This window comes from Triturus cristatus, chromosome 2_2 (assembly GCF_964204655.1).
Source record: "Triturus cristatus chromosome 2_2, aTriCri1.1, whole genome shotgun sequence".
Classification (NCBI taxonomy): domain Eukaryota; kingdom Metazoa; phylum Chordata; class Amphibia; order Caudata; family Salamandridae; genus Triturus; species Triturus cristatus.
In genome coordinates, this window is record NC_140582.1 from 866016672 (window position 1) to 866033240 (window position 16569).

Below are 16569 nucleotides of genomic sequence, written 5' to 3' on the forward strand. Positions count from 1 at the left end.
TATAGCTGTGTAAATTGCACATTTGTTTGTAGATATTGCTCACAGGATGTCTCCGCCCTCTCGGCCCCTTGTACAAGAAGGGATATCAGTGTGTAGTGATTCTCAACTGGTGAAAGGGTATATGAAATAATGTCCTTGTGTGGTGAAATCACTAGTGTGAAGTCATGGAGAAAATATGTCTTGTTGGACATACCCATTACTTTTGTCTCCTATAACTTACAGTAAGGATGGCAATACAGTGCATTATAAAAATGGGACATTTTAAATAGACCATAGTTAGACTATACTTAAAAATATTTTATTTATTTTTCATTCTTATGAAGCATACTCAACCTGAGGGGTAGCTGAGCTGCTAACAACAGAGATTGAGTACTTCGCCACATTACATAAAACAAGAAACTTTATAAATACTGCTATACACAACAGTAAGTAACAAAGTTAGAAGCCATGGGTGGGAAGATGGAGGTTATTAAACACGTGGGAAACGCAAAGGTTTGGAAGAAGAAATTGTTCTTCATTCCACTTAACACATGTTTTATATACATAAGAAACAGAAAGCAAGATGGAGAAGACTATACATGTGTATTATTTACACATCTAATAGTGTTAATAATTAGTGATATCAATAATGTAAGTGTACTAATAAACTAATGATAAATACAAGCTACGTGCATATAAGACCAGAAAAACAAAAATTATACAGCCGCAAAGGTTATATGTCAGAGATTGTGAGCAATAGCTCATAGCGTAACACTCCAGCTTATACTGAATTCTTCATGCAAGGCTATTTATAAGAGAAAACAGCCGCAATATAATAAAACCACCGGATAAGGGTAAGGAAATTATTGTACAAAAGGTTGATGATTATAGAAGAAAATGTCTCTGCGTCTGGGGGGTACTTGGGGGGGACAGATGGAACTATGTGAAATTGGAAGAAGATCTGACCAATGAGTAGAGAACAGAGATTGGCACTCTGATGGCAGATGCCAAGCTAACAGACTGATTTCGAAATGGATGGCTGGCTTCCTCGCAACAGGCCATCCTAGCACTCAAAGTTTCTATACTCTGCTGAAAATACCTAAAAATAGGAATTCTTCACCAGGAAGACCTATCGTATCATGGATCAATCTTATTTTAGAACCTCTTTGAAAATCCAGTGATCACTTGCTAAGACCACTAGTAGAACACATTCCCTCATACATAAAGGAAACAAAAGATTTGTTGAGACCACTTAAAGACATCTAGTACAGTCCTCGAGTCAATCTACTTGTGGTCATAGATGTGAAAAGTATCGACGACAGCCTTCCACAGGAAAAAAACATTGAGGGTAATGGAAGAACTCCTATACCCGACTACATACCACACTAAGACATTTCGTGCTGGAGTTTATGCGCCTGCCACTTACCAGGAATGTTTTGGAATTTGAGAATATCATGTACTAACAGATACGCTGTACTTCAAAAGGGAGCACTTTTGCCCCCCACGTTTCCTGTTTTAATGTCCACTATTTTAAAACAACCACCATTCGAGAATGATATTGAATTCTGGAACAGATGGATTGATGATATTTTGATTATATGGAGAGGAGAATCTCGCTTCAGCTGAATCCTTTACTGCATGAGAAAATGACTACCTCAAGTTTACTTGCTGCATAGACAAAGTCACCATTGTTTTCCTAGATATAATGATCTTTCATGACAACGAAACCTGTGTACTAACACATAGAGGGTCCTGTTGAGGTTTGACAGCCACCACCTGTGTCCCTTATGGGAAAACCTGTCTTAAGGCCAATTTTTGACGGCACTACAGAATTCTTCTTGGCTAGAAGATGTCCACAAAGAAGCAGACCTTCTCAATAGCAAATGATTACATTGAGGCCACCCAGAATCCATAATACTGAATCCACATAAAAGGGCCTGGAACAACAATAGTGAGGCTCTTATTGAACGTGACAGAAAGAAAGAGAAGAGTCAACAGCTTGTGTGTGCAACCACTTAGTCCATAATCTCGAATGAGGTGAAGAAGGTCATCAACCGGAACTGGAGGATATAAAAAACTGAAGGTTTGAGGTTTGAAAAAACCCTGTTTGCACACATGAGATATAAAAATCTAGAAGATGTATTGGTTCATTCAGTGACTGATGAAAAGAACCAGACAACTCTTTGGGGCTTACCTCTGTATCCGGTCATATTCTTTGTGGAGTGTGCAGTGTATGCCCCCTCACAAAACCCACTGAGACGCTAGACTTGGGTCTGAAGCGAGAATGGATACAGTTCAGGTATACTAGTTGTAGCTTTAGAAATGTAATGGACCTTGTCAATTGGCCCTGTGGTATCTGGTATGGGGGAATGGCAAACAGAGTGAAACTTCTAAGTAATTTAGCATGCATATATGCCACTACTAAAATGGCCACTCTGATACCAATTTTCAATGATCATTCCTTGAAAAAGTGCAGAAATTAACTCCAAGTAGAGCCGTATAATGAATTCTCCTGGGAAAGATACAAAGATGGGTGAATAGATTCAAGACCCGCAAGACAGGGTTGAATGATGAAATGAATGAATGAAAGAAAGAAAACACTTCTAAACCACATGAATACTCAAGAGTGTCCTGCCGCTGAACACTGCATATCAGGTAAATAAGCATTAGTCCCTGAATAAGTGTGTTTTTAACAATTTCCTGAATGCAGTCTCATTTGTAGTGTTTCTTAATTGAAAAGGGAGCTGGTTTCAGAAAGAGGCTACCAGAAAGATGAAGGAAGAGCCCCCATGAATCTTTTTATTAAAGAGAGGAAGAATCAGGCGTCTAGCATTCTTGGAGTGCAGGGATCTCATGGGACAGTATTCCAAGGTTCCTGGAGTTCAGGAATTTAGGAACCAAATCATGAAGCGCGATGAGCAGTCAAAGTTTTAAATCCAGTAGTCTTGTGGGAGATGGTATGACATGCTGCCGAGATATCCGGTAGAACTAGCACGATTTTGAAGCTGAGATCTCCAGCACTGCTGTGTCTGTGCTATGGCTGGCTCTAAAGCTCGATTGTGACTGGTGTAGATTATTAGAGGTTTCTATAAATTCAGAAAGCTGAATCTTAACCAGTGTCTCCAAGATCTTTTGAGGGAGCAGGAAGCATGGAGATAGCTTGGAAGTTGAATAGCAGTGCTGTATCTTCGTTGGGTTTTTCCAGAAGGGGAACCACATTCGCTGTTTTCCAGGAGCTGGGCACTAAACCTGAGCGTAAGGCAGCAGAGCACAGCTCCAGATAAATAGGACATATTTTATCGGTGATCTGACGCATTATATGTACGGGAAAAGGGTGTAAAGGGGAGCCAGAACTGCAGCTCAAGAAACAATGTTTTAGGTTGTCTTCGAAAGGTTATAGAAAGCAGACGAGCTTATCTCCCATCCCACCTTCTGAGAGGTCATTGATTGGTGCGGCTGCAACCCCATTGCTTAGAGCATACAGGTTCAGTTGAATTTTCAAATTTTTTCTTAAAAAGAATTGTTCAACTTCCTATACAGATGTGCATCCGCAACATAATGTGGTGCAAACACCGAGGAATTGAAAAACTGTGAGACAATTTTAAAAATATCCTTTGGCCTATTCTTAGCCTTATTAATCAATTTAGAGCAATGATTACATGTGACAAATTTAATATTATTATGATAAGATTTCATCTCTAGCTTATAAAGAGCTTTGTCATCACTTATGTAGTGACCTCTCGAATTTTTTTCTAGTCTTTTGCAGGAATGTCTCTGTAAAGTTAGTTCAACTGTAAATCAGGTAGTCGGAGTGGAGAGTGCCTTTTTCTGGGACAACCTTTCTGAGGCCACCTTATCAGCTGTCGTGGTAAGCCAGTTGTCTACTGCCAGATTATCTACTGCTATATCCCCGGAAAGGCAGGGCAACGTCGAGACTCAAAATTCCTTCGGCTTGGGGATAGCGCCTTTATTCCAAGCTAGAGCCGGGGCATTTGTAACCTTACTGTGCTCTATCTTATGGATGGGGAGTGTTCTGGAAAATGTTAATATAAAGTGGTCCGATCATACCACCTTTTTGGGGGGTTTTAGGGCAATAAATATGTTAGAGCAGGAGTCTCCCACCTTTTTAATAAAAAGAGCTGCTTATATTCAATGAAAAGCATTGCGAGCTACTAATATTATTAGTGTTGTAATAGCGACTATATCAGACATGATTATATTACTGATAACCATGGGCAAGATTAATAGCAGTGATCTCCGCAGTACATCAGGCAGGGTTGCCAGCTGTAGTGTTAAAAAAAAAAAGGCTTTATCAATTTGAAATGCCTTTACATGGCTGATACACACCAGCCGCAGCAGCAATGCCTCTGGTACTAAGTTCATAATGTTAGTATTAATCCCCATGTTACCTGATTTGTCACTCAAATATCAAATTTAAATTAATTTTGGAAATTATGAGGTCTGAAAATATACACATTTTTGTTTCGACTTCGCACTATTGCATTTTAGTCGACATATAATAATTCAAACAAAAACTTCTAATTTAAGTTAGCTACTTACATGTAGGTGGAAAATTACCAGTGGAAAATTACCAGTGGCTCAACAGCTACTCATTGGAGAAGCCTGTGTTAGAGAATATTTAATCAATCATGTGTCCAGCATCATGAAATGGACCAGATGGAGGGAGATCAAAGGCTGTTAGTGTTTCCAGAAGGCTTCTAGCCAGAGTGTCTCCAGCCATGCCCATGTGTATATTAAAATCTCTTAATATCAGGAAGTTTGCATAGTTAATTATCTTAGGAGCTAGGGCTTGATCAAGAGAATTGATATTCTCCTGTGTACCAGGTGGCCGGTAAATGAATACCGCTGGGGAGTGTTGGGCAGGGGCCATAAATGAGAAGCCCAAGGCTTCTGTACCTTTTTAATTCCTCCACTTGAAATGTCGAACATTTTAGATATTTTTTTTAATGCAGTTGCAATCCCCCCTCCTTATTTCTTTTTCCTATCTGCATGAATACAAGTTGTATATCAGGTTAGAGTCATCTTTCGACCAGATCTCAGCCATGGGATATCAGGCTGGGAACCAATCAGGAGATTATAGACTTCTAAAGCATGTTTATGCAGAGAGTGGATATTAATAAGAGCAGCCTTGAGGTGCTGACCCTTGATGCCATTGGGTTCACCCTCACCCATGCTTAAGCATTGTAAGTTAACATAACACACGTAGCAGGACCCCAACAATAATTCACAGCCAGTTTACACTCCCCCTGAGTAAGCATTTCTCAAATTTAAAAGTACCTCAGGAGGGTAGACAAGCCTACCGTTATTATCCCTCATTGCAACGAAGTAGGTTGAAAGCACAAAAAAATAGGAAAAATGGTCTACGTCTTTTAAAACAAATGCCGAACTTATGGTAAAAAATTTGGTTTTTTGATTCAGCTCTGCATTTTCCTGAAAACTGGGAAGATGGTGACTTTAGCACATCAAACCGTCCATTGATTCGATTTTTATGAAAAAAAACACACTTTTATCCAAAGCACTTTTTTCCTATTTTTCCCCAAAAACTCAAAATGTAGCTATATTTTGGCTATTTTCTCGGTCCTCACCAAAGGAGTTGACAAATCCTGGGTACCTTTAGAATCCCTGGGATGTTGGGGGAAAAAAAGATGCAAATTTGGTGTGAGTAGCTTATGTGGACTAGAAGTTATGGAGGCCTAAGCGGAAACTACCCGAAATAGCTCAAAAAAGGGCGAGACCTAGCAGCTAAAGGGTTGACAAAATGGTATGAAGCATCCTAATATTATGGGCAATAGCACCCATAAAGAAATTATGCAGAATGAAAACACTGAACATTATATTGACTTGTATTTAATTGCTATAATATTTGGCCCCAACTGCTAGTAGATTCAAATTCCATTGGGCGAGATGAGCGAAAGAAGCTTCATATGTTAACCAAGGCTGAGTACCGCTCATGCCTACTCAGGCCCCAGATCATACCTAGCTATAGCTGTGTAAATTGCACATTTGTTTGTAGATATTGCTCACAGGATGTCTCCGCCCTCTCGGCCCCTTGTACAAGAAGGGATATCAGTGTGTAGTGATTCTCAACTGGTGAAAGGGTATATGAAATAATGTCCTTGTGTGGTGAAATCACTAGTGTGAAGTCATGGAGAAAATATGTCTTGTTGGACATACCCATTACTTTTGTCTCCTATAACTTACAGTAAGGATGGCAATACTGTGCATTATAAAAATGGGACATTTTAAATAGACCATAGTTAGACTATACTTAAAAATATTTTATTTATTTTTCATTCTTATGAAGCATACTCAACCTGAGGGGTAGCTGAGCTGCTAACAACAGAGATTGAGTACTTCGCCACATTACATAAAACAAGAAACTTTATAAATACTGCTATACACAACAGTAAGTAACAAAGTTAGAAGCCATGGGTGGGAAGATGGAGGTTATTAAACACGTGGGAAACGCAAAGGTTTGGAAGAAGAAATTGTTCTTCATTCCACTTAACACATGTTTTATATACATAAGAAACAGAAAGCAAGATGGAGAAGACTATACATGTGTATTATTTACACATCTAATAGTGTTAATAATTAGTGATATCAATAATGTAAGTGTACTAATAAACTAATGATAAATACAAGCTACGTGCATATAAGACCAGAAAAACAAAAATTATACAGCCGCAAAGGTTATATGTCAGAGATTGTGAGCAATAGCTCATAGCGTAACACTCCAGCTTATACTGAATTCTTCATGCAAGGCTATTTATAAGAGAAAACAGCCGCAATATAATAAAACCACCGGATAAGGGTAAGGAAATTATTGTACAAAAGGTTGATGATTATAGAAGAAAATGTCTCTGCGTCTGGGGGGTACTTGGGGGGGACAGATGGAACTATGTGAAATTGGAAGAAGATCTGACCAATGAGTAGAGAACAGAGATTGGCACTCTGATGGCAGATGCCAAGCTAACAGACTGATTTCGAAATGGATGGCTGGCTTCCTCGCAACAGGCCATCCTAGCACTCAAAGTTTCTATACTCTGCTGAAAATACCTAAAAATAGGAATTCTTCACCAGGAAGACCTATCGTATCATGGATCAATCTTATTTTAGAACCTCTTTGAAAATCCAGTGATCACTTGCTAAGACCACTAGTAGAACACATTCCCTCATACATAAAGGAAACAAAAGATTTGTTGAGACCACTTAAAGACATCTAGTACAGTCCTCGAGTCAATCTACTTGTGGTCATAGATGTGAAAAGTATCGACGACAGCCTTCCACAGGAAAAAAACATTGAGGGTAATGGAAGAACTCCTATACCCGACTACATACCACACTAAGACATTTCGTGCTGGAGTTTATGCGCCTGCCACTTACCAGGAATGTTTTGGAATTTGAGAATATCATGTACTAACAGATACGCTGTACTTCAAAAGGGAGCACTTTTGCCCCCCACGTTTCCTGTTTTAATGTCCACTATTTTAAAACAACCACCATTCGAGAATGATATTGAATTCTGGAACAGATGGATTGATGATATTTTGATTATATGGAGAGGAGAATCTCGCTTCAGCTGAATCCTTTACTGCATGAGAAAATGACTACCTCAAGTTTACTTGCTGCATAGACAAAGTCACCATTGTTTTCCTAGATATAATGATCTTTCATGACAACGAAACCTGTGTACTAACACATAGAGGGTCCTGTTGAGGTTTGACAGCCACCACCTGTGTCCCTTATGGGAAAACCTGTCTTAAGGCCAATTTTTGACGGCACTACAGAATTCTTCTTGGCTAGAAGATGTCCACAAAGAAGCAGACCTTCTCAATAGCAAATGATTACATTGAGGCCACCCAGAATCCATAATACTGAATCCACATAAAAGGGCCTGGAACAACAATAGTGAGGCTCTTATTGAACGTGACAGAAAGAAAGAGAAGAGTCAACAGCTTGTGTGTGCAACCACTTAGTCCATAATCTCGAATGAGGTGAAGAAGGTCATCAACCGGAACTGGAGGATATAAAAAACTGAAGGTTTGAGGTTTGAAAAAACCCTGTTTGCACACATGAGATATAAAAATCTAGAAGATGTATTGGTTCATTCAGTGACTGATGAAAAGAACCAGACAACTCTTTGGGGCTTACCTCTGTATCCGGTCATATTCTTTGTGGAGTGTGCAGTGTATGCCCCCTCACAAAACCCACTGAGACGCTAGACTTGGGTCTGAAGCGAGAATGGATACAGTTCAGGTATACTAGTTGTAGCTTTAGAAATGTAATGGACCTTGTCAATTGGCCCTGTGGTATCTGGTATGGGGGAATGGCAAACAGAGTGAAACTTCTAAGTAATTTAGCATGCATATATGCCACTACTAAAATGGCCACTCTGATACCAATTTTCAATGATCATTCCTTGAAAAAGTGCAGAAATTAACTCCAAGTAGAGCCGTATAATGAATTCTCCTGGGAAAGATACAAAGATGGGTGAATAGATTCAAGACCCGCAAGACAGGGTTGAATGATGAAATGAATGAATGAAAGAAAGAAAACACTTCTAAACCACATGAATACTCAAGAGTGTCCTGCCGCTGAACACTGCATATCAGGTAAATAAGCATTAGTCCCTGAATAAGTGTGTTTTTAACAATTTCCTGAATGCAGTCTCATTTGTAGTGTTTCTTAATTGAAAAGGGAGCTGGTTTCAGAAAGAGGCTACCAGAAAGATGAAGGAAGAGCCCCCATGAATCTTTTTATTAAAGAGAGGAAGAATCAGGCGTCTAGCATTCTTGGAGTGCAGGGATCTCATGGGACAGTATTCCAAGGTTCCTGGAGTTCAGGAATTTAGGAACCAAATCATGAAGCGCGATGAGCAGTCAAAGTTTTAAATCCAGTAGTCTTGTGGGAGATGGTATGACATGCTGCCGAGATATCCGGTAGAACTCGCACGATTTTGAAGCTGAGATCTCCAGCACTGCTGTGTCTGTGCTATGGCTGGCTCTAAAGCTCGATTGTGACTGGTGTAGATTATTAGAGGTTTCTATAAATTCAGAAAGCTGAATCTTAACCAGTGTCTCCAAGATCTTTTGAGGGAGCAGGAAGCATGGAGATAGCTTGGAAGTTGAATAGCAGTGCTGTATCTTCGTTGGGTTTTTCCAGAAGGGGAACCACATTCGCTGTTTTCCAGGAGCTGGGCACTAAACCTGAGCGTAAGGCAGCAGAGCACAGCTCCAGATAAATAGGACATATTTTATCGGTGATCTGACGCATTATATGTACGGGAAAAGGGTGTAAAGGGGAGCCAGAACTGCAGCTCAAGAAACAATGTTTTAGGTTGTCTTCGAAAGGTTATAGAAAGCAGACGAGCTTATCTCCCATCCCACCTTCTGAGAGGTCATTGATTGGTGCGGCTGCAACCCCATTGCTTAGAGCATACAGGTTCAGTTGAATTTTCAAATTTTTTCTTAAAAAGAATTGTTCAACTTCCTATACAGATGTGCATCCGCAACATAATGTGGTGCAAACACCGAGGAATTGAAAAACTGTGAGACAATTTTAAAAATATCCTTTGGCCTATTCTTAGCCTTATTAATCAATTTAGAGCAATGATTACATGTGACAAATTTAATATTATTATGATAAGATTTCATCTCTAGCTTATAAAGAGCTTTGTCATCACTTATGTAGTGACCTCTCGAATTTTTTTCTAGTCTTTTGCAGGAATGTCTCTGTAAAGTTAGTTCAACTGTAAATCAGGTAGTCGGAGTGGAGAGTGCCTTTTTCTGGGACAACCTTTCTGAGGCCACCTTATCAGCTGTCGTGGTAAGCCAGTTGTCTACTGCCAGATTATCTACTGCTATATCCCCGGAAAGGCAGGGCAACGTCGAGACTCAAAATTCCTTCGGCTTGGGGATAGCGCCTTTATTCCAAGCTAGAGCCGGGGCATTTGTAACCTTACTGTGCTCTATCTTATGGATGGGGAGTGTTCTGGAAAATGTTAATATAAAGTGGTCCGATCATACCACCTTTTTGGGGGGTTTTAGGGCAATAAATATGTTAGAGCAGGAGTCTCCCACCTTTTTAATAAAAAGAGCTGCTTATATTCAATGAAAAGCATTGCGAGCTACTAATATTATTAGTGTTGTAATAGCGACTATATCAGACATGATTATATTACTGATAACCATGGGCAAGATTAATAGCAGTGATCTCCGCAGTACATCAGGCAGGGTTGCCAGCTGTAGTGTTAAAAAAAAAAAGGCTTTATCAATTTGAAATGCCTTTACATGGCTGATACACACCAGCCGCAGCAGCAATGCCTCTGGTACTAAGTTCATAATGTTAGTATTAATCCCCATGTTACCTGATTTGTCACTCAAATATCAAATTTAAATTAATTTTGGAAATTATGAGGTCTGAAAATATACACATTTTTGTTTCGACTTCGCACTATTGCATTTTAGTCGACATATAATAATTCAAACAAAAACTTCTAATTTAAGTTAGCTACTTACATGTAGGTGGAAAATTACCAGTGGAAAATTACCAGTGGCTCAACAGCTACTCATTGGAGAAGCCTGTGTTAGAGAATATTTAATCAATCATGTGTCCAGCATCATGAAATGGACCAGATGGAGGGAGATCAAAGGCTGTTAGTGTTTCCAGAAGGCTTCTAGCCAGAGCGTCTCCAGCCATGCCCATGTGTATATTAAAATCTCTTAATATCAGGAAGTTTGCATAGTTAATTATCTTAGGAGCTAGGGCTTGATCAAGAGAATTGATATTCTCCTGTGTACCAGGTGGCCGGTAAATGAATACCGCTGGGGAGTGTTGGGCAGGGGCCATAAATGAGAAGCCCAAGGCTTCTGTACCTTTTTAATTCCTCCACTTGAAATGTCGAACATTTTAGATATTTTTTTTAATGCAGTTGCAATCCCCCCTCCTTATTTCTTTTTCCTATCTGCATGAATACAAGTTGTATATCAGGTTAGAGTCATCTTTCGACCAGATCTCAGCCATGGGATATCAGGCTGGGAACCAATCAGGAGATTATAGACTTCTAAAGCATGTTTATGCAGAGAGTGGATATTAATAAGAGCAGCCTTGAGGTGCTGACCCTTGATGCCATTGGGTTCACCCTCACCCATGCTTAAGCATTGTAAGTTAACATAACACACGTAGCAGGACCCCAACAATAATTCACAGCCAGTTTACACTCCCCCTGAGTAAGCATTTCTCAAATTTAAAAGTACCTCAGGAGGGTAGACAAGCCTACCGTTATTATCCCTCATTGCCACGTTTTTCCGCATCCACAACATGGCTATTATTTAATAGGAAGCCTCCACCAAAGTGAGGCTCCGCTACCCGGCCACAAGTAGAGCGAGTCAAAGAAGTGGCGATTCTAGCTAACAGTGTAGTCCAAAGAAGACTAGAAATGCCCTTGCATTGTGCTAAAGAGTACTAAAATAAAGAATCCCTTTTTTTTAAAAGCAGAAGTAAAACATGACTGGGTTGAATGATGATATACCCTAGTTAAGCCTCTACCTACAAAGGTATCATCTCTTCACTTTGTGTATTGTAATTTTCATATATATTCTACATTTGTCTTACAGCGCCCACATCACAGTCTCTGCTTCAAATAAATTGTCCATCACAAATTATGCATTCAAATTATTTGGTACTCTATAGAATGGTTATTATCATTATTATTAAATGAACATCAAAGATGGCCTTTAAACCTTTATTGAGGGGCCACTGAGGGGGCTTATACTTTCATTTGATTTGCGGTTTCAACAATTAACAATGAGCTTACACGCTAAAGCCACCCCAACGAGCTGGTGTATAGGGCCTTTTCTGACTTGGTCCCGAAATAAACCCTTTTGCCATACACAATCAGGGGAGGAGGAACAACATACAAGTAAGCAGACTAGCGCAATTGTTTAATGTTGTCATTGCATACATTTACAACGTGGCGTCCGACGTCACAAGAGGCTCAAAAATAATATAAACGGCATCTCCGTTCTCCAACATTCAGGAGTTATGGGACCTGACATAGGTGGATGGCCGTTCCTTTTGAGCTGTAAGTAAAAAAAAAAAAGGCTGAAACTATGCACCACTAACCTATAGAAGTCTGAGTTGTACTTTAGTCTCCCGGTACGATGACCATGCTTCTTGTGCCTTTTTGACAGTGTGTGACACAAGGGTCCATTCTGCCTGTAAATTCCTATGGAGCAAATGCAACCCCAGATACAAGTAGGTGCCATATCAGAGGGCATACAGGTCTGCTCGACTAACCACAGCTTCGGGGTGACTGGGGTAACGATTCCTATGAACATATTTTGACATTCCAGCACACAGTATGAGTGAACAACAGCATGGTAGAGCCCTCACATGACATTACATTTATGGAAAAATGGAGCTTGGGGGTTGCCCCCTAGAAAACACTACTGGCCTCTTTCCGAAGGGCTGCAGATATGAGGTTGGCTCCGCGCTTTGGAGCTAAGAGTGGAGTACATCATTGGCTTGATCCTGGTAAAATGTAGCAATTGCCCTATGATTTTGCATAATATTATGAGCATTTGTCCTACCTCCACAGACTAAGAGAACTTGGTGAACCACCATATCTCACACCCAACCTCGAGCCACATCCGCGAATAGTGGTGACTTTTTCCACACTTGTATGTATGGATAGGATGTGTATGATTGAGGAATGAGAGTCTCTTCCTACAACAAAACATCACTAAAACAAGAGAGTTGGGGTCAGAGTAGTCCTGACAAAACGTGGAGGACCTGTATGGCTGAACATGACCGTCTGAAAATGTGCATGTATGGATGTAGAGATCATTAATTACTCCCAGCACACCCAGGCCTATTTTTAATATAGCTGCGTTTACCTCCATAGTAAAGGATTTGTGAGGTTGACATAAGTGAATTTACTGTTTTCATGATCCCAAAATATCTGTCACCAGCTAGTGCTCCCTCCAAAAGGGGAGTAGAGCCTGTCCGTCTATGATGCAGCATGCCACACAATTGTGTGGGTGAAAGGGCCTTTTTACTAAATCAAGGTTTGTCCCTGATTTTGAGCTGAGGATAGGACAAGGGAATCTTTCAAAATGTATGAGTGACAGCCCTCTCTGTTTAATGGGCATGTTTACTGTCTAAAATAGGTTGGGGTGGACATCCACAAAATTCCATATAACTGCCATTAGAGGAACAGGAGCCCAAACCCTCTGGGGAAAGATTATGATGAACAACTGTTGGGGAAAGTGCTTTATACATTTCTCTTCTTTGTTCCAGAGGACCTCAGAAATGTAAAGTAGTTACCAACTGCTTTATTATTTATTTAGTGCATGTGTGCCTGCAGGAGCACTCGTTCTCTTTCCCAATGGGTGAGGTGGCCCACTGATGACACAGAAGAACATCTGTCAGTTATTGCAACACTACTGGGCTCCAGAAACATATGGGACACCCACACAGTTTCAGCTATTACTTCATTGACTAGGATGCATACACAAGGCTTTGTTACTGTATGTTGAAAACTGATGAGGACTTTTTGGGACTATCTTGTGTATGGGTGAGCTCTCCCCTATCTTTGAGAAGGAATAGTTTACTGATACAGTGCAGGGCTTATATTTCATTGTGTATCCATAAGTTGGGAAATGAGGGGCCTTGACCTAGCAGTAAAAAGGTTATCATAAAGGTAGGTGTATCTTTTTCATAAGAGTGAACCATAATGTTGCAAGTAATGAATATTCATATATTAATTTCAGAATTGTTTTTGGAAAGTTGTTTGAGATAAATGCAATTTTATTTTACTCTAAAAAGAATACAGCAAGACTATTCTTAACAGCATTTCGACCGTCAGCAATATGTGCTTTTTTCCAGCAGCTGTTCTGCCGTCTTATTATGTGTTTTTTGTCTCTGCAGAGCCAGCTTTTAATCAGTTAAAGAAACCAATTTTACTGAAAGCTGAACGTGAAGAGAAATATTTGAGAGGATGATGTCATATCTGTACACTGCCTGTCAAGATGAATTTGGAGATGGAATATCTGAACCGTTGGATCTCATCTCTTCGTTGGTCTTCTCGTTGTAGAAAATCATTCCTGAAAACTAATTTTGTACTTTCTTTCAACATAGCATTGTTCTGTGTAGAGAGTGCTTTGTGACTGTCAACCCTCTATGGAGTTAAAGTGCAAAACCTTTATAATTCACTGATGTGCCTTAAGAGTGTATATGTTTTGTAAGTTCTAATGTGGAGCAGCAACATTCCAAAAACGCATGTTAAATATTTTAGGAAAAGTAGAACCATACCAAAATAGTGACTTGAAACATTTGTTCAAAATTATACTGCTGTCCTAAACTTCTGCCATTTTCAAAGATTCTTTGCACTAAACTACTCACATCTTCACCCATGTAAGTGACAAGGTGCTTCTGTGTAGGTCGTTCAGGAAGTGTTGCTTGCACCAGCTAAAGAAATGCAAAGACTGAGCTTGCAGTACATTTTCGGAGAAGGTTTTGAAATGAGCATAACCAACGGGTTGCAACATTCAGTCACAGATATATATGCTTGTTTGACAAATTGAAGGACCATTATAGATGGACTGCCTCTGTTGTTCACTGTTGTGACAGCAAAAAAAGATATTCAAGCCTCATATGGTCAGTGTATATTATAAATGGAATCCATTTCCAGATTCTCTCATACTGCCTGTTGATGTAAATATTTTATGTAATTATTAAGGTATTGCCTAAGGTAATTTAATTCATTTCCTTTTTACAGTAAAGTGCCATACAAAGATTTTTTAAAGGGTTTTGTACTATCTAAGCTAACATGTTACTTAGGATATACAGTTGTCTGAATGTTAATACATTTCATCATTTCTGGGCTTGAGTGCAATTAAGGGGGTGACAGATGCCATAATTGCACAGTTAAACTCTTGAAGTCTGTTTTTTCTAATATATTATCGATTTAAGCATCACTTCCACTCTTTATACAAGCATTGCGTCTCTGGGGATGTCAACATTTGTATTGCTCTTTTTGTCCTGTAGTAATTACTGTTGTCTCCCTCATATGTTCTTTTTATTAGCACTGAGTGATGAACTGTACACTTTTCTATCTTTTGTACTATAATTCCTGGCTTTGTTTTGGAATATTTTTCCTATTTGCAAAACTTGCAACTGATTTCTTGTTTTTGAATTTTATTGTGGTTCTTGGCTTTTTATAACCATAAAAGCAAAAGTTTAATGACTGCAAATGTTGCCTTATTCTGATAATGCTTCGCATGGCTTGAGATGGCTATACTGCAGCAATCTCTAATTTTGGTTTCAGTAGGTTGTCGGCCTAGACACCCCGAAAGACCCATGGGCCGCCATTTTGTATTTCGTCTCGAGGTCCCCGCCATCTTCTGTCCACCTGTATTCCAGTAGCTTGTGACAACTGCAGCCATTGGAAGTGAATGCCATAGTGCAACAGATGCATTATCCTGAGAAGAGATTTACTCATTGATATCTTCCCTTTAAACCAGACACTTCTCTGTAATGCATGGGTATTTATATGATCAGTGTTTTTCTATGTGGGTGCTGAAATCAGGTTTGGTGTAACCAAAGTGTGTGTTAAAAAAAAAAAAAAAAAGACAACTCCCTTCAATGGTGTAGCATGCTACCTGTGGAGGCAGGTGTAGCATGCTACCTGTGGAGGCAAACACTTCAGCAACCCGCTTACCGGTAGTAAACTTATATAAATGTTACAATAGGATTTCATTTTTGGTATGATAACTTTGGACATTGATGCTAACGCAGCATTGTGAGAAGTTGGGCCTGGTATATGCTGCCCACTAGTTATAGTGGGCACCCTGTACCAGTCCAAACAACCCCTTATTGGTTATAGGTTAAAGACAACCTTTATTAAAAGCTATCCTAGTGGTATCTATGGAGAGCAGCCTTCAGGCTAAGTCTTGAAGGAATGTAAAGCAGCTTGTTTTACCAGTCTATAATCTCTTGAGTGCCTAAATGAAAGATAACCACACCAGGTATATATATAAAATATATGTATTTATTTCTAAACACGGCCTCCTAGACTCTTTATGAGACTAAAGGTCAAAACACATAAGTTACACTTCAAATATCACAGTAATAAGCACAAATACACATCAGGCCCTAGGGGTGAGCCAAACCATATACTAAAATAGTGGTATAAGAACCACGACTTAACAAGACACAAGGCCTAGAGCCTATAGAATCGCTGGGACCCCAAGGAACCACCCAAGGAAGTGACACAGGGGACCCACGGCGGCTGTGTGCAGTGTGTGAACACAGCCGCAAGCTCCCGTTAGCATCTATGGGGAAAGTCGCGGTTAGATTTTTAAAGATTAGGGACACTTCGAAATGAGTCAGGACCAAACCCTTTGGGACTTAGGAAGTTCTAGGGCCAACACCCACTGGAGCACTAGTGTTACCTCACCCAGGGAAGCCGGGTGCATAGGTGTCAAATGGTGTCGGGTCATGGCGTCGATTTCAATGGGAGCTGCCAAAGAAGTGCAGCTGCCGGGAAGATGCGAAGTGTCTAAA

General features: G+C 39.8%; 1 protein-coding gene across 2 annotated transcripts in view; it reads left to right on the forward strand.

Moving 5' to 3' along the window:
- The window catches only part of RELL1 (RELT like 1), a 117678-nt gene extending 102421 nt beyond the window's left edge, over positions 1-15257 (forward strand). The window contains exon 8 of one of the 2 annotated variants that reach the window (XM_085642289.1): positions 13933-15257. The gene's annotated coding sequence lies outside the window, so the exon portion shown is untranslated. Of the gene's footprint in view, positions 1-3735; positions 3848-13932 lie in introns of those variants that run through there. The other variant, XM_085642288.1, reaches the window with a different exon arrangement.
- Positions 15258-16569: the final 1312 nt, after the last annotated feature.